General features: G+C 39.1%; 1 non-coding gene across 1 annotated transcript; it reads right to left on the bottom strand.

The window, feature by feature from the left end:
* Positions 1-5,259: 5,259 nt before the first annotated feature.
* On the bottom strand, positions 5,260-5,331 carry TRNAT-CGU. The gene has a single exon. It is a non-coding gene; the product is annotated as a tRNA-Thr (tRNA).
* Between the last annotated feature and the right edge of the window lie 2,924 nt (positions 5,332-8,255).

Here is an 8,255-nt window from a genome sequence, read left to right as displayed (position 1 = left end):
ATTCCCTACCACACCACCATGACCACCTGGGGCAGTTTCACACACACGCACACACGCACACACACACACACACACACACACACACATACACACACACACTAGAAGCAGCAAGTACCATACACACACAAAGTTTAAAACAAGCACCATACACACACAAACAGTATAAAACAAGTACCATACACACACAAAGTAAGTAAAAAGCATACATTGTAAAAGTAAAAGGCACCATACACTTACCTGTCCATTCTCCATAATATCCAGCTTCCAGCTAACGTACATCCTGCCCGCGCAATACTCCGAAGACCCGCGAGATCCCTGTAATCAAACCTCCCAACGAGACTGTTCCTGACTGCTGCTGTTGCAGTCCGGCCTCGATACATCCTCCCAGCGAGTCTGTGCACTTTAAAAGTGCACAGACGTCTCCATGTGTTTCTCTATGGGGACTGCTGGACTGCCTGGAGCATGCGCATAGAAGCGCAGTTGTCGGGGCTACTGCGCATGCGCGAAGTCCACGAAAATTTAAAAAACTTTTTTTTCTATTTTTATTTTATTTTTGTTCTGAGGGGGCTGCAGTCTGGCAGTCCAATAGCACGGGCCGCCCCTGACCCAGGGGACCATGTGCAAAACGGTCAGAGCAACAAACCACTATGCCAAATCAGCTGTTTTGTGAAAGAGGACTACTGAAACTTAAATGGCTACCATTTAGTGAATTCAGTTCTCATTATAGCACAGCTGTCAACCTCTTAGCACAAAATACCTGAACAAAGCCAATAATGGGTGAATACAGCCCCCAAACATTCAGTGAATTCAGTTCTCACCATAGCTCTCAACCTCTTAGCATAAAACACCCGGACAAAGCCAGTAATGGGGGACTATAGCCCCCAAACATATTCAGTGAATTCAGTTCTTACCATAGCTCTCAACCTTAGCAGAAAACCTGGATGAAGCCAATAATGGGGGAATACAGTCCCAAAGACAGGGATACATTTCAAATATCCGTCTTGTACACTTAGAAAATTGCTAGAATAAAAGCTTTTGTTACCATGCACCTTCTGAAGAATATGAAGTCTGATATTCAAATGAGTGTCATTTTTTTAACATTTGTTAACCAGGAAAGTCTGATTTGGGGAAAAAGAAGTTAATTTTTAGCAGAGGCCCAGTGAGAAACACTCCAGACAGCCAAGAATCAAACCAGAGAACATGTAGCTGTCAGGCAACAATGCTACCACTGGCTTTGCAAGGACACAAATACAGAAACCACAAATTTTATGAGGAGCAGAAAAAGTATGAGGGAAAAACCTGCAACATTTTTACAAATGGTGGTGGGTAGGGAATTCAGGCTCTTGCCACTTGGACCCAAGTTACAGGGTTCAAGCCTTATTCTCTACCCACCACCATGTAGTGCTTTGAAAAGGCATTATGTACAATTCAAATTGGAACTGATAACAATGAGAGCTCATTTTGTTTACTGTTAATATACCAGAAAACTGCACTGCTTTCTGTAGTTGACAAAATTATTTTCTTACATCATGGTCACTGTATATTCATACTTTTGTTGTCAGTCATACCTGTATACATGCTTTACCTTTATGTCTCATTTTACATACATGCCTCTTTCAATGTGGTACTGTTGTGAAGGGATGTACAGTTTTGGATTTCCCCTTAATGTAATGCTATATTTACATACCTGATGATTGAGGAAATGGACTCTAGCTGATGCCATGATGCAGTGCCTTGCACTAGTACCTCCCCAGTGCACACACACACACACACACACACACACACACACAAATGCATTAACAGTCTAATGAAGCGCTTGAGAGCTTTTATAGTAGCCCAGGATTTATTTCTGACTTACTAGAGGGCTTCCTTTTTTTCTTCTACACGAAATGCCTAACTGCATGACTGTATGTCTTGTATTTCTTTCAGCTCTCATAGAGGTATGTGTCTCACACTACACACACACACACACACACACACACACACACACACAGTTACATTCCAAAAACATATTGATGGAGTCGCCTTCATTTCCTTGATTGTGTTTTTGTGTTTCTGATATGACTTGCATTACAAGGGGCTTGCTGGAGACAGAATAATGCAAATGTTGAAAATGAAGCTTTAAGTAATTATAAAATTTTCAACAGAAGAAATAACAGTTTCTGCTATATGTTAAAATATTTAAGCAGATTATTTTTCTGACAATCCAGGAAGGAATATTTAGTCATTTAATTTGCATTCCAGTGTATTAAAAACATAAGAAGGAAATGACTGGGGTGCAAGCATATAACCACACTGACTAGAATGAATTATAATGCATGCCACTGAGCATAATGGCTTATCCCAACTGTTACAAGTGTTAGCTCCACGAGACAGGTTTCTACATTTAATAAACAGTCAATGTCCTTCTTTTGAGGATGAGGCAAAGCAAAACAAAGAGTAATAAATCTCTAGTCATCTTGCTATACTCTTATTAAATAATGAAGAGCACACTTTGACTAATGAATGTAAAACAAGTAAGCAGACTGACAGGTAAAGGTGGATGACCTCTGTATAGGATATCTGCCACTCTGAATAGTGCCTCCTCATATTTTAAATCCATGTCATGAAGGTACAAAGTAAATATGTTTGTAGGAAAGCTCATGCAGTATAAAATGAGAAACGGACAGAGTTTTATGTACAGCAACCTCCCTTTCCTTCAGTTTAATATTGAACTTGACATCTGTTTTAACTTTGTGGATAGACATTATTTCCCAATTACCCATTCACTGTATTCAGGTATCATTGCTAATGTCACAGTTCATCTTAATGTCTGTTTAATTATCATAACCACTTCAGTAGAGAAAGGACACATACTGTAAGCTTCATTCATAATTTGACATATGATAATGTACTGCTATGTTACACACAGTGAAAATACATTTCAGACTTGTGTGGGGAGTGAGTTGCCTTGTGGTGTGATGCACATTAGGGTGCACAGAATAGGTTTCTGGAAAAGTAGTGGCATTGCTGTACACTTGAGTTATGCCTCCATTTCACCTGTGGGCCATACGTTCCAAAAGCTGGATATGAGGAGAATAGCACCAGTCGTTTGTTAGACAACATTATTGTTGTTCATGAATGTGTGGGAAAGTACCTGTGATATGCTATAATTATTATATAACTGTGATCCACAACATCAAATCAGAAAGAGACAAAGACCTCCATGATCAATGAGAAGACTACTGGCTTATCATTACTACAATGGTGTAGTCCTACAAGCTTGGATCAGATTTAGACAAAATTGTCTTTTATAAACTTACTTTTCATTATGGAACTGAATGACTATATTATTAACAGCAGTATGCATTCCTTATAACAATTAAAGCAAAATAATTTCCTAATCTCAGTCTGTAAAACTTGGACTTCTTCTTCTAAGTATATCTCACTTTACCTATGCTCCAGCCAGCCAACAGACGTTTCATTAATATATTGTCTCTTGCACTCTCTCTCTCTCTATCTCCACTCACACACACACACACACACACACACACACACACACAAAACTCACTCTGAAAGAGTCCCATCTTCTGTCCGCTTCAGTTTCTGCTCATTTCCTCCCGCTTGCGAACCTGTCCCATCTTCCGCTCGTTTCCTCCCGCTGCCGAACCGACACCCGTCCCATCTTCCGTCCATTTCAGTTCCGCTCATTTCCTCCGGCTTGCGAACCGAAACCGTCCATGTGAGTTCCTTCGCCGCAAACTTGAAAATATGCGCGATGATGTCAGCACGACCGCGACTGGACTTCTTAAAGAAGAACGCATGATGTCAGCACGGACTTCTTTCTTCTTAACGAAGAACGCCCTCTAAAAAAAAAAAATAAAAACTTTTTTTTAAATTATAACATTAACTAGTCAGCCGATTCCAGGGGGGTGCAAGTGCACCCCCTTGCACCTAGCTGCGGGCGCCCTTGTACTTGGATCACTTATTTGTAAACTAGCTTGTGCTTCCCAACTTTCATTAGTGGATTTATACGTAGGAAAGTTTTTTTTTTAAAGAAAGTATTTCTACCACCTGTTATTAGGTGAAATATTCGCAGTATGGTTTTATTAGATCCCTGAACTCTGGGGAATCTTAGATCTTCCACACAGAGAAATTCCCACAAAATGGAATTTGCTTGCTACACCCCTGGAAGAAAAGACAGCTAGCAGGAATTCAGAAGACTGAGTTAAAATATTATGGAAGTTCAACAGGTATCAGGTAACTTCTGGTACATTAGCTACAGGACTTCCAGTAATCCATTCCAGTTCCCTGTGTCCTAGGTACTAGCTATATCATTCTGAATCTGCATAAGAATGTGTATTTTATTTAAGGGCTCATCAATTCATGCTACAAAGTCAAAGACACATTTTGTAGTACCTCTGAGTATACTGATTATCTGATTCTTGTATACTTTCCTAAACTTGTAGGCCCTACCTGAAAAGAGTTCCCTCCATCAATTAGTTGGTCGACATAACTAAATCACCAGGGTCACACTGCTCAACCTATCAGAGCAAGAAATCTGTACAAAGCTTACAAGAATGGGGGGGGGGGGCAAATAGGGACATTTTAAATATTGCTATAAACTTAGAAATTTGTTGTTATAACATGTTTTCATTAGCACACATTTTCCAGGGGATATAGTCTGAAACTGAACTGTGTCATTTAATGAATACAGTGTTCGGTGACAATATTGCTCTTATAAACTTAGAAATTTGTTGTTATAACATGTTTTCATTAGCACACATTTTCCAGTAGGATATAGTCTGAAACTGAACTGTGTTATTTAATGAATACAGTGTTCAGTGACAATATTGCTCTTATAAACGTATAAATTTGTTGTTATAACATGTTTTCATTTGCACACATTTTCCAGGGGATATAGTCTGAAACCGAACTGTGTCATTTAATGAATAGAGTGTTCAGTGACTTGCCAGAAAACTTCACGTTTTCCAAGTTTGTTGGCTCCCTATGGTGCTCATTTGAATATGTAATATCAACACCCCCCCCCCCCCCCAAAAAAAAAAAAAATCACCACCACATCAGGATATACCTCACTGACTGCAAGACGGAAATGTATTCACTAACCTGCTGTTAACTTCTTCACTTGTAAAGCTTATACAATTCAGACAAATCTGTGTAACACATAGTACGTAATGGATCGGTTTTATATATTAACTTCTGTTGTAAACAAACACTAAAGATACCATGTGCAAGAGAAAAACGATTTTTGGAAGCATAAGGCACGGACGGGGTTCGAACCCGCGATCTTCGGTTTACGAGACCGACGCCTTACCACTTGGCCACCGCGCCTGACATGAAAACGGTTCAGAAATTGTGTAAATGAGATTCTTCCATGTCTAGTTTTGCATTGACTTTTTTCTGTAGAAGGAGGGATAGTATACTGCTTTGTTAAATGTTACATATTACAATAACTATAATTCTTTCTGAGGAAGGAAGATTTTCTACCCTACACATACATTAGCCAACAAACTTTCATATGAAAACAAACTACGCAACGTGCGAAGATTCTCCGCCTCTTTTCATGCAGTTACTGGATTTAGCTATCGCTGACTACAGAGCTAGCAATAGCTTATCGTTTGTCAAATACAGGTACTGAAGCATTAAAAAAGAAACAGAATTATACTGTCAGTGTTATGTGAAACCGGTTGTGTTACAATTAATCTTTCTGAGTATGTACACGATGTTGATTCTGTTCACACGCTTCGGTATAACCCGAACGATACAGAATGCGCACCGCTCATTTTGACCGTTGTTTCACTGGCGGGCAGTAAGCCTTAACTGGAAGGCAAACGAGATGTGGTTTCACTTGTATCGTGCACGAGTTGTTTTAGAGGCTGTGCCATCGCTCTTATTATTGAAAAGGGATTCCATGTATTTTACCACGTAGGAGGTCTTTGAAGAACAGCATAACAGCTCTATTGATGAAATTGAAGAGACAAACTGGTGGGGGTACTTTTAAAACAACACTCGGAGGTTACTTTGTGGGGTCCTTTTCTCTTACGTTGGTGGACTGGGACGAAGCCGCGCATACCTGTCAACTGTCTAGATTTTTGCCTCACATTTTTGGTCTTTTCCTTGTAAAATTTGTGATTTTCTAGCAAATCAATGAGGATTGAGGTCATTAAATTATGACAGACATTTTAGTTTTGAACTTTATAGCTCCAGAAAATGCATGCGAACACAATACCTGTTGTTATAGTAATTTTCTAAGTTTTTAGGAGGAATATTTAAAATCTGCTCCTATTTTTGGGCCTTTGCGCCCCCATAATTTTAGACTTTGTCCAGATTTGTTGCACTAAGAGATTGAGAGGTATGGCCGAGGGGTTGTTAATATTTTGAACCATTCAACTCCAAGTACTGAAGTGTCTCATTTATTGGGCAAAATCGAAGACTTGATACGCACTTAAGTGCATTTTTTCATCAGTATCCCTGTTCGTAGAACGACAAAGAATAGTATATGAATATTCAATAGCCACAGTGTCGTGATATATTGAATATTCATAAAGTAAGTCTTCATCTCTTCTGTGGGCGTAGACGTTGGGTCGTTTTTGGGCGGGAATTATTATTGCACAGCGCAACCTGGGTGAGCTCGTTTTTTTTCACAAATACGACTATAGTGTACAGCGATCGGTGTACCGCTGGAAGCAGTCTATGTATTGTTTTCTTGGTAAGCCCCGGAAACACAAATTTGTAACGTTGGTCAAAATAACGCCCAGAAAGGTTTCATTCCCGTATAGCTCTCAACCAACCAGGGACAGATTTTAGCAGACTTGGGGATAAGAGCAGAAAGTATCAGGGACCCCTCTACAATATTAGCATTGTTAACCTGATATATAAACAGAATAAGAGAATATGAATTAATTTACATTTTCTGAAGTTAAAGAAGTAAGTAGCTTTAATTGTTGTTCTTCATTACTCCGGACGGTGTCCCAGGCTGTGTCTTACAAGCATAGCCGGTTTTAGGCACCAGCGAACCCTGCGGTCGCTGGGGGGGCCCCCAACCACAGCAAGTTATCTTATCCTGATATTCTGTCACATCTGTAAAACCAACAAAAGCTAGTGCAGCAGTCTTGCATACTTAATACACTATGAGGGTAATAACTCTTATTTATATCTCCGTTAAAATTCAAAGATATTTCTGGTTGTAGTAACGGTATTTTGTCATGTAACAGGCATCAGCATGCCATTAAATATTTTAGTACTGACATAGTCCTCCTGGCTTAGTTAAACCCTGCTTTTGGACATTTTCTCCACTAAAATTAACTACATAGCCAGCTTTTGACCCTGCAAAGCCATGGCTGCAGGGGGCCCCTTAATCATCTTTGTCTGTGTGGGCCCCACAAAAGCTGCTGCTGACTGGGGAAAATGAGGAATGAAAAATGCATTCATTTCCTAATTATGCTCTTTAACATGAACAGGGCTGTGATATGACCCTGTTAGGATGAAGATGATAATGAACCTGAACAATATAAGCACTAGAGGGATCAGCAGCCCAGAGTGACTTACCTCAGTGCAAACTTTGGATTTTAAAAAGAGCTGATGCTTCCGATCATCAGGGATAGTTTCTCTTTCAGGTAGTTTTATAACTAATACCAGAACACCAGATACTATAACTCATTTTATTTGCTTAAGAATTCAGTACAATCCCAAAAATAATAGAATAAATGCTCAGAATCATAAATATGTTTAAATATTTCTCTAATTCACTTAAGTTACTAGAATAACATATTTTGCATCAACATCTATTTTTGGACAATAAGTATAAAACTCAGATGTCTGGATTAAATGACTGTTTGTAATCCTGAATGATTTACCAGTAAATCAGACTTTTTACGAAGGATAAAGCAAAAGTATGAACAAAATCAGGGAAGGTCTGTGAAAGTAGAGACAGTGACAAGTATGCATTACTCCTCAATGGGATAAATCTTACTGCTTCTGCTGTTTGACGACTGCTAAACAGCAGTGACTAATCTGGTGTGGCAGTACCAGTGTTGCACAAGGCATTGTTGTTTGCTGAAATAAGTACATAACTAGTACTGCTGTGGCTTATGCATGTGTGTGTGTGTGTGTGTGTGTAAAAAACATCACTGATTTTTATCTGTGCATGCACCCAATAATGCCAGGACACATACATTATTCTTCTGTGTATCAGTAAAAAATGTACCTAACAAGTAATTATATTTTAAAAGTAAGACATAACATACATCACAGAA

The sequence above is a fragment of the Protopterus annectens genome, chromosome 4.part0 (genome assembly GCF_019279795.1).
Source record: "Protopterus annectens isolate FY-2018-M chromosome 4.part0, PAN1.0, whole genome shotgun sequence".
In the NCBI taxonomy this organism is placed as follows: Eukaryota; Metazoa; Chordata; order Ceratodontiformes; family Protopteridae; genus Protopterus; species Protopterus annectens.
Note: the sequence above shows the minus strand (reverse complement) of the source record. Positions and strands in the feature narration are given on the sequence as shown.